This window comes from Equus caballus, chromosome X, assembly GCF_041296265.1.
Source record: "Equus caballus isolate H_3958 breed thoroughbred chromosome X, TB-T2T, whole genome shotgun sequence".
NCBI classification, from domain to species: Eukaryota; Metazoa; Chordata; class Mammalia; order Perissodactyla; family Equidae; genus Equus; species Equus caballus.
In genome coordinates, this window is record NC_091715.1 from 63,897,804 (window position 1) to 63,917,674 (window position 19,871).

At 39.2% G+C, this 19,871-nt stretch overlaps 1 long non-coding RNA gene across 1 annotated transcript in view; it reads right to left on the minus strand.

Moving 5' to 3' along the window:
* Positions 1-9,273: 9,273 nt before the first annotated feature.
* The window catches only part of LOC138921988 (uncharacterized), a 321,454-nt gene continuing 310,856 nt past the window's right edge, over positions 9,274-19,871 (minus strand). The window contains exon 4 of the long non-coding RNA XR_011435057.1: positions 9,274-9,330. This is a non-coding gene — a long non-coding RNA (uncharacterized lncRNA). The remainder of the gene's footprint in view (positions 9,331-19,871) is intronic.

Consider the following 19,871-nt stretch of genomic DNA (forward strand, 5'->3'; position numbering starts at 1 on the left):
CTGGGACATCTGCTCAACCTTCACCTCTATAACTTGAAGCCTTTCTATAAGCTCTTCTTTCTCCTTCAAATGCCTTCTTTTTCTATGTCAAGCTTTGCCCCTCCCCTGGGAGGCAGTGTTGTACAATGAAAAGAAGGGATTTGGATCCTAGCACAGTGAGACTCAAATCCCAGCTCAGCCTCCCACTGCCCATGCAGTCTTGACTAAATAACTTCACTTCTGGAGTCTTAGATGCTATGTCCATAAAATGAGGATAATACCACTCATACGATAGGATTGTTATGAAGACTAAGATAAAGTATATAGATTTATAAAGTGCTTAGCACAATGCTTAAAAAATAGGTGTCACTTAATAATTATTTTTATAAATATGATTGCCTCCAACTCTTCCCCTAGATTTCTGATTCTAATCCTTTGACTCACCCTGGGAGTTCCTTAAGTATTTGTGTCTATATAAACACATTACAATTACTTGGATCTTAGTATGGTTGTATGCTTGCCTACTCTGGAGAAACTCCATGCCATCCTAAAAATACAACATGATGTCATAATTGACTGGGTCAAGAACTGTTTTCTTTCTAAGCCATTCTGGGTCAGTATAAAGACAGGTTGCCTAATAAGTCTGGTTTTGTTTAATACAACCTGGAGTCAGAATCTACCTTTATGAATTTGAGAAAAGTATTTCATGGGAACCAACCCTCTAAGCTTTATCCTAACTCCAAGAAAGAGTCAGCCAGCGGCTAGAGTGGGCTGATGGTCTTGTTCTCAAGGGGTGTTGACCAGTAGATGGGCAATGGAGGGGACAAAAACTGGTTAAAGAGCCACCTCTCCCATCTAAGTGCCCCAGAATACCTCTCCAAAAGCCAGAACTGTCCACTGAAGAAATGACAGGAGAAACTTACCTATATTTTGCTTTCTGGACATCTGCTTGGTCATGTCCAAGAAAATAAGCAGATGCCTTGGGAGAGGGGCACCAAAGCACCAAGTGAAAGGCTTACTTGAAATTGCTAAGAGAATATATGTTAAATGTTCTCACCAAAAAGAAAAAAAATGGTTATTATGTGAGGTGATATATGTGTTAACTAACCTTATTTTGATAATCATTTTGCAATATATACATGTATCAAATCATCACATGTGCATCTTAGCTTTACACAATGTTATATGTCATTCCATTTCATAAAGCTGGAAAAAAAAGAAAATCCTGTGGCTCAGTACAACATTCTACATGATTATGAGCACTAGTCTTACCATCAGCTGTTAGAGAGACTCCACCAGTGACAGGACAGGCTCCCCAAAACCAACTGACTCTGATGTAGAGGTCATAGAGACCTAAGACCTGCTGAGCTGGACATGAGAGGAAAACTGGAACTTTCTCAGAACTACAGCATGGAAAGTGAGAGTGAAGGTGAGATGGACAGAAGGAACATTTTAAGGATTTGATAATGCCCAACATCAAATAAGTAGGACTTTGCAGTGTAGTTCCTACAAACCTCACAATAGCACACATAGCATGGGCCAGGACTCCCAGGAGGAAGGGAAAGGAAGAAGCATTAGGAGAGTCTTTTTAGGAGCAGAGACATCTAGCTGACCCTAGAGACAAAGGGACAGATAGCACCAGGGTCTAATCAGATTGGTAAATGTAGTTAAGACAGGAAAGATTAAAAAAATTCATCAGATAACAGGCAAGATCCATAAAAGTTCTTAGCAGACTCAAATGATAGATCTAAACTCACAAAATGGAGTATCACAGAGAGACCTGTTATCATTTCTATACTTGTATACAGAAAAAAAACCCACAAGATTATAAAACGATGAGAATGACCAACAGCAGGACATATAAATATCAACAAAACTTAGAAATTTCAGCTAAATATGCCAGAACAGGAATGATTTGGTTGTCCAGAAAGATAATTTTGTTAATGTTAGGATGCCTTACTAGAAGCATAATGTGCAAAGTAAGAAAAGTGATAATCTTACTTAATACAATTTTAGGTGTCATAATTTAACAGTCTCAATGATAATTTGAAGGATGTTCAGAGGAGAAAAACTGGAGAGATGAAGGTGCTGGAAATCATAATCTTGAGGAGAAGCTACAAGAACTAGAACTATTTAGGCTGGAAAAAGAAAAGACTCAGCAGGAAAAAATAATAGCCATTTTCAAAGACCTTTTGGGAAGTCACGTGAAAGAGGGATTACTCCTGCTGTATGTAGGTCCAGAGGATAGAACTCAGATCATAAAGTACAAGAAGGACATATGGGGTCACTCCAAGTAACAAATTGTCCCAGGAGATGATGATTCTCTTTCACATTCAGAGAGATGAGTTTAGTTAACTTCCTTATCAACCTCTGAGATTGTACCAGATTAAATTCTATGTGACTTCTAGAACCCCCAGAGAACGTAGAATTTCTGCAAGAGGGCTGAGTGAGAAGCATTAGAACCTTGACTTTTTAATAGAATATACAAAGATCATGCCTGGGTATAGGACCACCCTGAAACTGAGTGACATAAGCACAGAGAAAATCATCAAATTATGATATCATACAAATCTTGTTTATATATATGTTTGTTGTACAGACTAGCAATGTCTAAATAAATATGATGCAAGTCACTATATAAATTCAAATTTTCTAGTGGCCACATTTTTTTTTTTTGAGCAAGATTAGCCCTGAGCTAACTACTGCCAGTCCTCCTCTTTTTGCTGAGGAAGCCTGGCCCTGAGCTAACATCTGTGCCTAGCTTCCTCTACTTTATATGTGGGATGCCTACCACAGCATGGTGTGCCAAGCGGTGCCATGTCTGCAGCCGGGAAAGCCTGGCCCTGAGCTAACATCTGTGCCCATCTTCCTCTGCTTTATATGTGGGATGCCTACCACAGCATGGTGTGCCAAGCGGTGCCATGTCTGCAGCCGGGATCCGAACCAGCAAACCCCTGGCCGCCGAGAAGCGGAACGTGCAAACTTAACCGCTGCGCCACCGGGCCAGCCCCTCTAGTAGCCACATTTTAAAAAGTGAAAAGAAATATGAGACATTTTATTTTAATAATAACGTATTTTATATAACCCAATATATCAAAAATATTACCATTCTAAGATATAATCAATATAAAATTATTAATAAGATATTTTATGATCTTTTTTTCATACTATGTCTTCAAAATCTGGTGTGTATTTTGCACTGATGGCACATTTTCAATTAACACCATCCATGTTTCAAGGGCTCAATAGCTATATATGGATAGTGGCTACTGTATTAAATAGCAAAATGTCTGTGAGCAGCAAGAACTGTTTGCACTTGTATGGAAAGAAGTGTTAGAGCCTCGAAGGAAATGTAAAACATGGTATAATTATGTGTAAAACACAAGTTCTTGTTTGACAAGCTTTATTATTTGGTTTCTCCTGAGAACTTTTTATTTCACATTAAATCAGTGATTTTCAAACTTCATGGACCACAATTCACAGTCACAAATTCTTTTTTATATAGGACACACACAAACACAAACATACACACACACACTGAAAATAATGGTTTCATGAAAGAATATTAATCTTTACTATATGTGATACCCTCTAATTTTTTCTTTTCTTCCTTTTCTTCACTATTATAACCAGTTTTATCCATTTCTACCCTAACCAATTTCCTTTTTTTAAACTTCTGGCTCTGACCTAATAAATTGATTTCACAGCCCACTAATGCCTTAAATATCAACTGGCAATGCATACAAAGTTGGGTAGGGAGGGGAAGAAAGGGGAACCCAGGTCTGCCTCAGGTGATCTGATATCAGGCCACAAGTGAGTAATACATCAGAAAACAAAAAATTCAATCAATAATATGCTTGTGGCCAAGATAATATATGAAAAGCACTTAGTAAAGTGTTTGGCACACAGAAGGAGCTGAATGGTCCTGGCTTTGTTATGGCTCAGCCTGGGTGTCCATGCACGTAGGCACATTTATGGGTGTGGGAATCACCTCAACATCCTCATGCCACAGGACAGAGGTAAGGTCAGATTTACATAATAATCACATCCCCATTTTCTTGAAAGTTTCCAGAATGTTGGAAATAGTAGAACAGAGTTTAGTATTAAAAACAGATTAGTTCTGAAAGTAAAGTAGGCAAGTAACATGGTTTAAAGTACACTGGGAAGTCCACCCACCAAAAATTTTTCCAACACATACTACATGGTCAAAAATTTCATCATTAGAAATTCAATTCTTTGGATCTCAGTATTCCAAAATTACCTACTAAAATGCAGGGGACCAGATACTGGGCCTTAAATTTTCATCTGATAAGCCCTTAGTATATATACTATAGCATATAAAGATCAAAGTGGACCATTAGGGTGAGACATAAAATTAGCCTCAGATTTGGAAGGGTGACCTGGTAAATAAGAATAGGAGAATTTTCAACAATTATGCTTTATTTGCATTCTTCTTCTCAACAAGTCTCATACTTTCCACACCTCCTCACACACACGTACATTTTATTCTTAGATCTGGCTATGATAGAACCTGGTGTGGTGCATTGTTCTTTCACTGCAGCATATGAGCACTTACACACATGCACATGAGTGCACACACAAGTGCACACACACTTTTTTTTTTTTTTTTTTTGCTGAAGAACATTCACCCTGAGCTAACATCTGTGCCAGTCTTCCTTTACTTTGTATGTGGGTCGCCTCCACACCATGGCTGATGAGTGGTGTATGTCTGCACCCAGGATCTGACCCCATGAACCTGTGCTGCTGAAGCAGAGCCTGCTGAACTTAACCACTATGTCATGGAGCCAGCCCCTCTACTCTTCTTATCTCGCTACTTAAGTGCACTCAGCTAACCTGCTATGTTCTCTTCCCTTCATCCCTCCTATTCTACCTCTCAAATTGTAACCATCCTTCAAAAAAAACCAAAAATAACCTCATCTGTTACACTTCCCCTTGTAGACCACCAATTTCATTGACCTCCTGCTACTGAAACTTCTTTTGACAATTAGAATTTGTTTCACACAATTCCACATTCAATTCTGGGTTACATGTTGCACTTACCATGTTCTCTTTTGTTTCCCAGTAAACTGTGTATCATCTCATCTCTTCTACTAGTCTGGGAGCTCCTTGGGAGCAGAGGTGGTGCCTAATTCTTCTCTGTTCCCCACAACACAGCAAGAAAACTCATTCCTATAACTGAAGATTCAAAAATACTGGGCCTCAATTCTCCACAATCTTTTGCCATATAGGTACTCCCCAGTACAATGTCTTACAAGTCCAAATATTTGAAGACTCAAAAGCTCCTTCTCTCATGGCTTAAAGAGGACTCAGGCTCAGGTTCTACCCAAAGTATTGTGAAAGAGAAACACTCCTGCTAAGACATGGCTCTTTTATACTTCTTAGTGTAGATACTTATCGCATAGTGGTTAACGACATGTGCCTTTGGGTCAGACTTCCTGTGTTAAAAGCCTGGATCAACCACCGTCCAGCTTGGTGACTTTTCTCAAGTTACTCATCTTCACCAAATCTCAGATTGCTCATTTGAAACAAGGGGATAATTGTGAAAAATTAGCTCCTGAGACCGTACATGCCCAGTAACTACAGCCATCTTTAGCACTATCGTCAATATCATAGTCTGTAAAGAAATCAGCTGTCTGAGCCTTCAGAGTCTACATCAGTATTCCTGACCTAGCCACCCTCTCCAGAAGCATTTCTTATTTTTTAATCCCAGTCTTTCTTTAAACTGAGATCTCTCCTCTATACTGTTCATCTCCCTCCAGTACAGAAATGTATGTCCCTTTCAGATTAGCGTTATTTTACACCTGACCCTAACAGACTTCTGTGGAGTATACACATGGGGCCTTCCTCATTTGTCCCCCAAATAATTAACACACACCTTTTCACAAACCACTTGTCCACTAAACAAACAGAGAGAGAGCTTTAATAGTCTACACAGGATCCACCCCAGTCAATGAGGAGTCAGGAGCTTTGTTTCTCTATTTTAAATTGATGAGTAACTATGGCTTATATTCCCAGAAGATAGGACCAAAGTAGACAGGGCTTCAGAAAGAATTTACAAGGCTCATTAAGAAAGAGTTATTAATTTAGGGGCAGTGGCCTCATAGTTCATCCAGCTAACCTGAATGCATTCTTAGGAGGAGGCTGGTGAGCTTATTTTCTACCAATAATTACAATAATCAAATTTGGGGACTGAAAGAGACCCTAGAGATGAAGAAACCAAGACCCATAGAAAAGGGATTTTCTCTAGGTTACAGTGGATTAGTCATAAAATTGGGAGGGGCACTGAGGTCTTTTTGGACTAAAGTGAACATTTATTCCACTTAACCATGTTGGAAAAGCTATGAATTATACCTTTTCAGAGAAAGAGAAGGGTAACACAGCTATGGTTTTTAAGCTTGTTATGAATTGTATTAAGATTTTGCAGAGGTACCTCAAAGACAAAGGTGGATCTTGACAGTAGGACTCTAAGTCCCACATCTCTCCTTTAGGGAGAAAAGCTCTTGTTTCCTATATTTTACATACCAGCTGTATTAGTTTCCTGAGGCTGCCACAACAAATTACCACAAACTGAGTGGCTTAAAACAACAGAAATTTATTGTCCCACAGTTCTGGAGGTTAGAAGTCAAAAATCAAGGTGTCTGCAGGGACATGCACCCTCTAAAATCTGTAGGGGAGAATCTTTGCTTGTCTCTTCTTAGCTTCTGGTGGTTGGCCAGCAATCTTTAGCGTTCAGTGCCTTGTAGATGCATCACTACAATCCTGTGTCTTCTCATGGTGTTCTCTCTGTGTCTCTTCACATCATCTTCTTTCCGCATATATATCTCTGTATCCAAGTTTTCCCTTCTTATGAGGACACCAGTCATATTGGTTTAAGGCCCATCCTTATGACCTCACTTTAACTTACCTCTGTAAAGACCTTATTTCCAAATAAGGTCACATTCTGAGGTACTAGGGGTTAGGAATTCAACATTTCTTTTTGGGAAGACATAATTCAACCTATATCACCAGACTTCAATGTAAGAGTTTGTTTGGGAAATAAAACTGGCTCCATGACTATAAAATCTAAGTGGTTCAGAGATCTGTCTCATCTGTCTCTGTTTTATAGTCTGACCAATAAACATTGACATAGACTTGGCTGTCATCCTTTGCAAAAGAATGTTGACCAGATTCTAGAAAAGTGTGGCAAGGAAATGCTAACAGAACAGACACATCCAGGGGGTCTAGACTACGAGGATGCTTTAAGCCTAACCTTTTGTGTGCCTTCTGTTCTAATGGGCTTTCCTAAGGAGCAAGGTGATTTGTGCCCAGGATAAATGTTATTCTTTTCTAAGGAAGGAGAGAAGAGTCCTTTCTGAGGGTTGGCTTCTGGGGATCTAATCAGCTCTCAGGAAGATGGTCAACCCTAGCTATGTTTGGAAGAGAAATCTTCCTCAATACCTTTTCTCACAACTAAGCTGATAATTAATCAAAAACTCGGCCCTTGTGAGAAGGAAGGAGGAATGTGAGCACACAAAAATATCCACCTTCCATGTGTCTATGGAGAATTTTTCCAACTCTTATTGTACCCTTCTTAATTTATTTTCTTTATAAGGAGCTCTTTTTCCAGAGATCCTTCATGTTGACTACACATATTAGCTCTGAGATAATTATAGTTCTCTAGCAAATGGCTTTAATATCATATTTCTATTGGTCACAAGGGAACAGTTAATATGACTCTGAGAGAGCTGTGAGGACCCAAAGAGAAAAGAATCAATGGAGTCTGTGGAGAGTTGCTGTTCAACCAGTGTAAATTTCAGTTATGCAAAATAAGTTCTAGAGATCTGCTGTACAACATTGTGATTAGAGTTAGCAAGGCTGTATTGTGCACTTAAAATTTGTTAAAAGGGTATATCTCATGTTATGTGTTCTTACAATTTAAAAAATTAATGGAGTCTATACAATGGAGTGTATGGAAAGAGGTAGTTGGATGAGGCCTGTGAAAACTCAGATTATTGGGGCTATACCACTCACTTTGTCCCACTGCATGTATTTTGGAGGTAGGACCAACCCCCTGTTAGCAAGTTGGGGAAATTTCCATGGCACTAAGCTGGGCAGAGTTTTGAAGGAAAAGTGATGTCCTGTGAGGTATCAGTGGGGGGATAGAGACAAAATGAAGGCAGTCTGGTAACTTCTTCTTAATCTCTGGGCCTGGTAGTGGAGGAAGACTGCTACTATGGAGTGAGGGAAAATAGCTACCTTTAACCAGCATGGGCCTGGCCCCAAAAGGTAGGCCAATATATGAAGGGATTAGGGACATGGCTCTAGCTGGTTCCTTCTCTCAAAGAAATCCTATAGTATCATAGGAATAAGAAGCACATGATAAAGCTTGTCATGGAACCCCTAAACTGAAAGTTGCTCATATACGCTGCTGCTTGAATCCAGCTGCCATCACATAAAATCAAGGGTTCCTCATTTTTACTTATTTTGTGCTTCCCTGGTTCCAATTTTTTCCTATGACAAGTAGACTTCATGTCAATCAATTTAAGAAGAAAAACTCCTCTCTGTGTTAGTGAGAAAATATCAAGAATATATGTTCTGAGCACACTGATAAAAATGTCTATCATAGTACCTGACACATTAAAGGTGTTAAATATGCTGGGTGCTTTGTTTTGTTTCATTGTTTTGTTTTCACTTCTCTACAGTAAGACACAACTCAGACACTACCTTCTTCATATCTCACCTCTTTCAGCTATAGACTAGATCTTCTGTCTGAGACACAGTTCTTGGGATTATTAGAACATTTCTGGCTGGATTCTCACCCCAATCCTGTCACTGCATTAGCCTCCTGGCCCTTACTCTACTTCACTCATCCCCAGTTGCCCTTCAACAAATTCTGACCTGAGAAAGACCCTCTCTACTTATGTCAGTTTCCAAAGTAGCTTATCTTTTAGACCTCTAGTCCTAACTCTACCTAACTCTGTCTCCTCTTTTGCTCAGGGCAGCTACTGCACTAACCATCATGTCTTCGTTGTACTAAAGCCTTTCCTAAATTCTTCCTACTCAATTTTTCTTAAACTGATTTATGTCTTTTGGTTATCTCCCAGAACTCACTGCCTCTTCTGGAGGTACCAGAATAAGTGTGAACCACCTTCTAGCCCATCATTATAACAAATACATCCACCACCATACCATTTAAATCAATCTACATGAGATAATTTTCTTGAAGAGACTAGAACTACAGTATTTTTAAATCTGTATACATGTGTGTGTGCAGAGAGAAAGGTCTTCAGATCATAAGAATCACACAACTGCACTTTAATGGTCTGCAATCCAGGAATTGGCAAAGTTTTCCTGTAAAAAGACAGATAATAAATAGTTTAGGCTTTGAGAACCACACAGTCTGTTTTACAAGCATTCAAACCTGTCATTGCAGAACAAAAGCAACCACAAAGAATATGCAAATAAATGGGTGTGACTGTGTTCCAATAAAACTTTATCTGCAGAACCAGCCTGTGAGCCAGATTTGCCCAATAGGCTAGAGTTTGCTGATCTCTGCATCTTGTCTACCAAAACATCAAAATATTTTTGTATAGTTTGATGTAATAATAATAACAATAATAATAATGGTGATGGTGATGATAATGATGATGATATGATGATAAATAGCTTCTACTGAGTACTTACTGTGTGATGTGCCCTGTACTAACCACTTAACATGAATTATTTCATTTAATCCTCACAAAAGCTCTATGAGGTAGACTTTACTTTTAGTCATATATTAGAATGAGGAAACTGAGGCACAGAATGGTTAAGTTAGAAGTGGAGTGAGAATTGGATTTCAGTCCTAGCTCTGAAGGTATAAAAGTCACTTAACCTCTCTGAGTCTCAGTTTTCTTCTGTAAAATAACAGTACAAATAGTACTTGCTTGTTGTGTACACACAAGTACTATGTGCTTGTGTATACAGTACACAAGAGAACTATGATGGACGGTTAGAAAAGTATGATGTAAAGTATTATAGAGGTGTAAGTTATCATTATTGTTATAGCTTTTTATACCTTGTCTCATTCCAAAAAGTATTTGAGGTGACATTTGCTGGTATATTTACCTTATTCTAATAGGTACACATTCCTTGTTAGTAAACTATTCTCTAAACAGAAATCATTACTCATACTGGGCAAGTGGCTACTTTCAAGGCTGACGTATCAAACAAGGCAGGGATTCTGTCGTCCTTATGGATGAGGTGACAAAACTTGTGGTGTGTCTATGATTCAGCCAGAGAAAATAAAGATAAAGACTCAAATATTGAAAATAGGCCAACGGACACCTTCAATATAACCTACCTCAAACCAATCTTGTTATATTCCTCAAAAACTGGCTCCTACTCATGAGTTCCTGATCTTATCTAATAGCATAATCACACGTCTAGTAACCCAGTCCAGAAAACTGTGTCTTCAATTTTTATTTCTTTTCCAGCTTCCCCCATCCAATCAATTTCTAAGTTTCACCATTCTGCCCCAGGCATTTATCAATTTTACTGGACCATTGCTATTGCCTGCTATCTCCTGCTCTTCACTCCAATCTCAATTTCTTACTACTTCCAAATTATCTTGCAGAAACCTAGCTTTGATCATGTCTCTCTTCTGCTCAGAAACCCTCAATGTCTCCTTACCACACCCTCCACAATTTAGACCCAAGTCCTCCTTCTTGTTTATTTCCCATTACGTCCCCTTTTGAACGCGTCTTCCTCATATGTGAAAACCCAGTTAAAATTCAATCCCTTTTGTATTGCCTTCCTTAAGCCCTATCCCCCGCATGAGTATTAATACTTCATTTTGGAACATAGCATATTATCTAAAATTATATATGTGCAGGCTTATTTTCTACACTGGAGTATAAACTCCTAAAGGGCTGTTCGGTAAGTATAATCATAACAATGGCCCCCCAAAGATATCCATGTCCTAATCCCAGGAACCTATGAATATGTGGGAACCTATGAATAAGAGACTTTGCAGATGTGATTAGATAAAGGACTTTGAGATGGGGAGGTCATCCTGGATCATCTAAGTGGGTCCAATGTAATTACATGGGTCCTTAAAAGCAGAGAACCTTTCCCAGCTGCAGAGAATCAGAGAGATGGTAGCACAAGGAGGACTTGGCTCGCTATTGCTGGCTTTGAAAATGGAGGAAGGGGAGCATGAGTAAAGGTATGCATGCAGGCTCTAGAAGATGGAAAAGGTAAGGAAATGGATCCTCCCTTAAAGACTTCCAAAAGGTAGAAAGCCCTGCCAACACCTTGACTTTAACCAAGTGATACCTATGTCGAACTTGTGACCTACAAAACCATAAGATAATAAATTTGCAGTGTTTTAAACCACTGAGTTTGTGGCAAATTTGTTATGGCAGTAATAGAAGACTAATATAGGCTGTAATCTCAGCTGACTCCTAGCATAGTGCCTTGGCCTTGGGCACTCACTGAGTATTTGGGTAGTGAGCTGAGAAGGGCATGTCCCAAAACATTTCTCCATGTACATTAATAATATAAGGTTCTCCTCCCTGCTTGAGCCAGATTCTTCTTTTTCTATTCCCCATGTCACGCTATTAAGGGACCCTCCAGCATCAGTTCATAGTAAATGTGTACAGCCTTTACTTTTTAGTCACAAAACTCAGCCTATTCTATTGTTTATACCCTGAGCATCTGTCACCAAGTTAATTTGCTTGGTTATTCTAAAGCAGATTTACAAATCAAAAGCCAAAATCAACATACGCAACTGCAGTCCTTGTTGGTTACTCAGTCGTTTTCTGCCCTGTCATCGGAGAAGCTGAGAGATGCTAGAAATGGAAAGAGGGATTCTAGCCTGGAGTAAAATGTGTAGTACATTAGGAAGAGCACAAAATTGAGAATCAGGAAGTTCAGGTGCCAACCCCAGCTCTGCCAACCATTAGCTGTGTGACTTTGGGCAAGACAAGCCCTCTCTCTGAACTTCAGTTTACTCATCTACCAAATAGGGAAGAGGTCTAGGTTAGTGGTTTTCAAATGACGTTAATGCAGAACTCCTTCCTGGGTTATGGCAGGTACAGCCACAGGCCCAGAAAGCCTAGCAACTTTGGATTTATCTGTGGAAGCTTCAATTTGAAAAAAGGATTCCATGAGTCAATAAACAACTTGAAACTCCCTGGATTAGCTAATCTCTGAATTCTCTTCTAGCTCTGTCACTGAATAAGCTAAACTAAGGAGGGTATAGTGGTGAAGAGCCTGAGCTTTGGATCTGGACTGCCTGATTTCAGAGCCCAGCTCTGACATTATATATCCATTATCCTTGGGAAAGCTCCTTAAACTTATCTATGTGCATTTCCCCATCTAAAAAAGGGACAGCAATTGTACTTACCCCCAGGATTTTGTGAGGACTAAAATGTTAATTGTGGTTAATATACACGAAATGCTTAGATATGTGCCTAGAACACAGTAAATACTCAACAAATGCTGCTTTGGGAAGATCAAAGGGAAAAAAATGCCTGTGCTTTTTGGGAATGCTTTTATTTCAGTTCACTCCTAAGCAAGTAAAGCCTACTCTAGAATGCACTCCACTTAACCCCCCTTCTGCCCCTAGAGAGTGAAGAGAGCTCTGGAGGAAGAATGAAAGGAAAAGGCATTCCAGTTCCTTTTTCTCATATCTCAGGCTTTGATTTCTCTTCCTCTCACTGTGTAACTGCCCTATGTCATACAGGAATAGAGACTTGGAAGCATGGGGTAATAGCCAGGCTTTCTCAAAGCTAGCTTGAGCCCCCACAAAGGAGCAACAAATATCCGTTGGGTTAAAATGAAAGGTCACCTGCAAAGAAGTCTCAGTTCAGATGGGCAGACAACAGTTATACTTAACCCAAGACAATGTTTCTCAAAAAGTAGCCTCCTACCAGTGCATCAGAATTGCCTGGAAGCTTATTAACAATGCATTCTTGTGTCCTCTTCCAGATATACTGAATCAGACTCTTTGGGGACCAAGATGAGAATCTGCATTTTTATTCAATTCTCCATGTGACTACTGCTATCGTAGGTATTAAAAGAAGGGCAATGTGGGAGTAGAAGAGAAGGATCCATGGAGATAGGTAATAGTAAGAATAAGGTGTCTGGAGAAAGACTACCTAAATTCAAATCCTAGCTCAACCACTTCTTGGCTATGTGAGCTTGAGCAAGTTAGTTTGTGCCTCAGTTTCTTCATCTGCAAAATGAAATAATCAATAGCACATACCTCATAAGATTGTTGGGAGAATTAAATGAGATGATGTATACAAAATGTCTAACACAGTGCCTGAAATATGTTAAGACCTCAATAGACATTAACTACCATTATTATTACAAATTTTAAGGGAGGGGGCCCTGTTGGAGGAGGTGGAAAAGTGTCACTTTGTCACTTTTCTCAAGACAGGTTGACAGGAGGATGTCTGTGATTCATATTACCAGGTTTCTTGGGTTAAGAAGGTCACAGCCAGATATAACAGGTAGAGAAAAGGGGAAAAAATAGCCACATACCACTGAAAACTACACAATTTTCAATAGGTTCTTGACTCCTGTTCTAAAACAATGTAAGTATATAAGCAAGATCTCATTTGTTGGCCATTGGTAAAATCTGATTACCCCGTCACAAAGGCAACCTACTCAAAGTTTCCCCAAAGGGATGAGTGGTAGAAGGTGTACCCATGATGAAATCCATATTTATATGCAGCCCTTAATATGTTTCCAACCATCTCTCCACAGGAATAGGTGGCTGGGGTTAAAGGTAGCGATCTAACTTTATGCAAAATCCAGATGCAAATCCAGGCCAAGGAGAACCTGAACTTGCTGGTTGAATTAAAGTGGTCAATTACTTGGGAGCTTTTTTTATTTTTGAGACAATGATGAAATGTAGCTCTCTCTTTCCCAAAATAACATTAATTTTAATTTCATTAATAAATATAATGTAGATAATATGGGGGACAGTGATAGTATCTCACTTCACTTTTCTTGTCCTATCTTGGGTTTTCTGACTTATTCTGGAGGGATATTGCCAATTAGAAGCACATTCAGAGATCAATCAAAGGGTGCAAAAGTCCAAAATCCACAATGTAGAAAAATGAAATGAAAGAACTGTGGCTAGATAGAATAGAAAAAAGACAAGTGGAAGACCAGAAACATTGTCTTCCAGCAGCTAAAAGGTTGTCCTTTGGAAGAGAAAGCTGACTTAGTTCTGAAGCCCTAGAGACAATAAGGGCTGATGGTAGGAATCTATGGAAAGATAGATTACAGCTCCCTTGAAGAACAACCTAACTGAGCTCTTTGACAAGAGAATAATGGGAAACTCACTATTCATTAGATAATGATTTCTCCATCATGGGAGGAATTCAAGGAAGAATTGTTTGAGTTTTTCCAAGCAAATATACCAAGAAGAACATAGATAAAACTCATATATCAGATGCAAGGGTTCTTAACCTGATGTCCTTGGATAAAATTCAAGGAATCTATGAATTTTGATGGAAAAAGTACATCTTTTTTTGTACTAATTTCTGACTGTAATTTACCATTTACTTCAATTATGAATGTAGACAATACATTACAATAGTACTAACAGTACCTGCAGTATTGTCTCCAATGTAAACCACAGATAACTTTAAATCACATTACATTTGTTACAGACATCTTGAAATATCATGTATACTCATCCCTACTTCAAAATTTTGGACCTGACACCAGACCTAATTTTTTCGTTTGTTAGCAAAGAAATTCATATATTACCAAGTCACATTAACTTTTGTATTTCAATATAATTGGTTTTCTTTGTAATCCTATGTGTTTTATTTCATATTTAAAAATATTATTCTGAAATGGAGTCAAAAGGGTCTAAAGCACAAAAAGTGTTAAGATTACCCAGATTACAGGGTAGGTCTGAATGACCTCTAAATTTCCTGCCAAATCTGAGATTGAAGGATTCTAGAAAGCTAGAATGACTGACAAGGAGAAACCAGATTGGGATACAGGAAATATTATGGCTGGATATTTGAATTGCTGCTATTTAAAGGCAAAGTACTTAAGAAAGCCTTTGAGCAAAATAAGTGATTGCATGGAGTTTGAGGACAGGGCAAATGAAATCTACATTCCATCCTGTTGTGAAGGAAGCTGCAGAGGCACCATAAGTAAAGGGCCTCCAAATGGCAGCTGCTTTTAAATCAACATTTCACGCGAGTTGAACAATTGGGAAAAAAAACAGCCCATGATTGAAAAATAAAATAAATGTATTTGAATCATGGAATGAGGAAGAAAAAGAAAGTTATCACAGCCAAATACACCCAGGTAGACTTTAGAACGGAGCTGGGATAATTGTTAGCTGAAGGATTGTCCAGGTGGGCAATGGGAACAGTAATCCTAAGAGCTACAGTGCTTCACACATTAGCTCATGTAACATTTACAACAAACTTATAAGTGGGAGGGAAGTTATTTTTACCCTCAGCCCATTTTATAGTTTCAGAAAATTGATGCTTAGGTTAAATAATTTGTCCAAGGTCAAATAAGTGGTAAGTGGTTGAACTAGGATTTGAACCCAGATCCGGCTAACTGTAAAGCCAAAACTATTAACCATAACACTATACTGCTTCTTAAGGTTTAAGATTCAAATGCAAGTTGTCTTTTACTACCTGTGTATCTGTTGGCAAGTCAGAACCTCACCTTTAAAATGGAAACAATACCAACCTTGAAAAGCTCTTATGAGGAGTATGTTAAGTGTAAATATTTGAGCATATAAAGCCCCCAGCAACTGTTAGCTTTTCCTAAAGTGTGTGCATGGGGGCAGGCAGTTGGTAATGATTAAACAGCACGATGTGTAAATTGCCTATCCCTGATCCTGACCAAGCAGCAAGCTACATGAGGTCAGAAACCATGACTACTTTCTTCACTGAATCCTGAGCACCTAGAACTAGATTCGGCACATACTATGAATGATTAAAGAACACATGCATTATTTTATTTAATAATAATTTTAAAATATTATTCTATTATGGTATGAATGATCAGATGGTATCTATAATAAAAAAGTTCTTCTCTGAAGTAAAAAAGAGATCCACAAAGGGAAGGGAAAGCAAACTCAAACAATTAAAAGATGCAGTTATGAAGGTATTAATGACTAACCAACCAATCCCTCCCTCTCCACATCCAATCCATCAGCAAGACCTGTCAACTTTACTCCTCAAAATATATCCTGAATCTGATTACTTCTCACCACCTCCACTATCCTAGGCCAAACTGTCATCTCTCATCTGGGCAACTACAGTAATATCCTTCTTCCTGGTCGCTCTACTTCCTCCTACCGTCTGTTCTCCTCACAGAAGCCAGAAGGATCTTTTATAAAATGTAAATCACACCATATCTGTCCTCCATTTAAAAGCACTAATGCCACTAAGAATAAAGGCTCAACTCGGGGTCAGCCCCGTGGTCGAGTGGTTAAGTTCGCGTGCTCCGCTGCAGGCTGCTCAGTGTTTCCTCGATTCAAATCCTGGGTGTGGTCATGGCACCGCTCATCGAGCCACACTGAGGCAGCGGCCCACATGCCACAACTAGAAGGACCCACAAGTAAGAATATACAACTATGTACCAGGGGGCTTTGGGGAGAAAAAGGAAAAAAAAATAAAATCTTTAAAGGCTCAACTATTTATCCTAGCTGCCTAGGCCCTCCATGATGTGGTCATTGCTTACCCTTTGGATTCTGTTTCCTATGATACACCTCCTATTTACAACATCCCACTCACAGAAGCCTTCCTAATAATCCTAGACCCCTCACTGTTCATTCTTGTCTTAGGACCTTTGTGTTTTCTGTTCATTCTACTTAGAATACCTAACAAACTCCCTCACTTCATTCACGTTTCTGCTGAAATGTCATCTCTTCAGAGAGGCCTTCCTCTATCATCCTATTAGAATAAGACACACTTCTTGTCGCTTTTTTTCACTGTACCCTACTGTATTTTATATAGACCTAAACACTACCATGAAAGTTACAATTTACTGTATTTACATGTTTACTGTATCTCCATAACTAAAATATGAGGACAGAATATAACAGTGGTTAGGAGTGCATATTCTGGTGCTGGACTCTTTGGATCTGAATCCTGATTCCATGGCTCCTTTACTTGCAGGCTTATGACCTTGAGAAAGTTACTTAATCTCTCTGTTTTTTAGTTTCCTCAACTGTAAAATGGGATGAGGATGACAACTATCTTATAACATTGTAAAAACAAAAAGAAATGAGATAATTCCATGCAAAGCAGCCAAAACAGTGCCTGGCACATAATAAATGCTATATAAATGTTAGCTATTGTTATTATTCTTTTCTCTATCTCATTACTTGGATCATCTCTTGGAATATATCAGGTGTTATTAAATATTTGTAGAATGATTATGTGTGTAAATTGTGGACCTAATTTTCAGAGTAGCTGTAAGATTGAGTTGAATGTTTGAAAAGCACAGAAAGGTTGGTGCTACTGACTCCTATCTCCAGGCACGCCAGAACAATGGAAAATGACACGGAGAATGAAGGAGTCACTCAGAGGGGGAGGAGAGAGAAATAGAGATAAAGACAAAAAGAAAGGAAGAGCGATAGAGAAAAAATGTGTTAGGAAGATATGATATACACACACAGTGATGAAATACTTTTCAGTTTAACCCACTCACCCACTAAATATGCAACCCTTCCCTCATTCATGGTAGACAGAATACTAAAGAAAATGAAGATCTGGCCAATTGGGAAATGGAGTTAGAAGAACACTAACTCCTTTCTATCCCTAAGAGTCTGAGATTCAGTAAATGACCACCAAGAAGCCAGTTCTGCTGACAGCCAAGCCACTTGCCTGAATATCTAGGCAATCACAACTGTGAATACAAAGCCATTGAATAAGAAATGGGTTGGATGAGATGAAGAACTTCTGAATCATGAAAGAGCAAAAGCCTGGATTCTCTCCTTAGGAAGAAGAAGGACAGACTCCATTTCCCTTCCCTCACTCTAGAATCTTCAATCAGAGGCTGGCTAGTGGCAGTAAAGGTCGGAATGGGTCTACCACCATATGGTAAGGAAGCGAGGAAAAGTATAGGACATGACCTAACTATACAACCCCTTGCCTTTGTCTCCTAAAGAGGGAAGAAAGTCAGGGGGTGAGCCAGCCAAAGGCTGTATTACTTATTGTTATGTCACACCCTCTTTTTGCCACAATCTGGGACAATAAGAAGCAAGCTGAAAATGAAGTTATTCCATTTTCTCTGCTTCCCCTTAACCTGGCCCCATCTTAGTACTACAAGATCTTCTCAAATAATTATCTTGACCCAAATATACACTGATAAGGGCTTTAAGCTGTCACTCATCTCTGAAAACTCAAAAGACCTTAAAAATCTTCCAGAAGAGGAAGAATAAACTGAATGGAGACTCACTGTCAGTCTATGCCACACCAAAAGTGTCTCAACGAGTCAATTCAGGAAAAAAAAATCAAACTGTGACTAGCCAGTTTGATGTAAAGCCCATCAAAGTCACTCCATGTAGACTCAGGCTAAGAGGAAAGATCCAATCCTCCCACCCCCTTCTTCTGTTTCATGGGATTTTAGTGGATGAATGGGAATAGAAGCAAAACCATAAATTCAGCTATTAAGAAAACCGTGAACAGGGCCAGCCCAGTGGCCTAGTGGTTAAGTTTGGCATGCTCTGCTTCGGCAGCCAGGACTTGTTTCCCAGGAATGGACCTACACCACTCGCCTGTCAGTGGCCACACTACAGTGACAGCTCAGATACAAAAAGAGGAAGATTGGCAACACATTGGCTCAGGGCAAATCTTCCTCAGCAAAAATAAAAATAATACAAGAAAAAGAAGAAAACACTGAACAACGTCTTATCAGACCTAATGTATATAAATTGAACTTAGAGAGTCATCCCCAGGGTATGGCAAATCAGGGCAATTAATTCTTACAAACTCAGATCTTTAGAGCTTTAAAGGCCCTTGAAGAGCATGTCATACAATTTCCTTATTTTACAGATATGTAACTTGAGGCCAAGAGGACCTCATACAGCAAGGTGGTGGCAGAGCTCAATCTAAAATCTGAATCTCCAGAAAGCTCATCCAGTGCTTTATCCAAAGTACCTGCATCTCTCAGTTTTTAGGAAGGTCTCGCTTCTACTGTCCTGGGAGAGGCCAGTGCTTTGTGTTTCAAATCTGAGGATAGCTGTGGACCGTCTTCCCACCCCACTTCCAAAATGTACACATGCAACATAAGAACAATTTTGCACACATTGTCAGAGCCTAAGAGACCTCAAGTTAAAACTCTTGCCTGAGGGTACATTCAGATCCCTATCTCCTCCAAATTCCTAAGCCTTACCCTGTTTTCCAGTTGGGAAATGTCAAGGCAACCATTGTATCTTTGAGGCACTGTACCTATTCCACTCATGCTGTGCACTCCATCCTTAGCCCAGCTAAATTGGCCCAGAGGTGAACATGTCTATTTTGAAAAGAACTTTACTAAGTAACTAAGAAAATAGAAAAATGAAAAATAGAAGCACAAACAAATGTGAATCTTTGTTGTATATATTTCTGAACACAAGATTATCTTACTTTGGATGACTTGCTTGATATAGATTTCTACATGCAACAGACATGATTCTGTCTCACCTTGGAGAAATTTCAATCTACAAAAGTTGTCACTGTTCAAGTTGCTTTAAGAGGTACTAATAGGTTCTCCATTCTTTCCCAAAGTAAGCTCTTTGCCCCTCATTCTGTGCTGGCCTCTGCAAGCATGCTTCCTGTTAGACGTGGCCTGGAGTCCTGAGTGAGAAAGGCCACCTTCTAGCTGAGATCCAAGAGCTGTCTTTTCCCATCAGCTCTGGAGCCTACAAA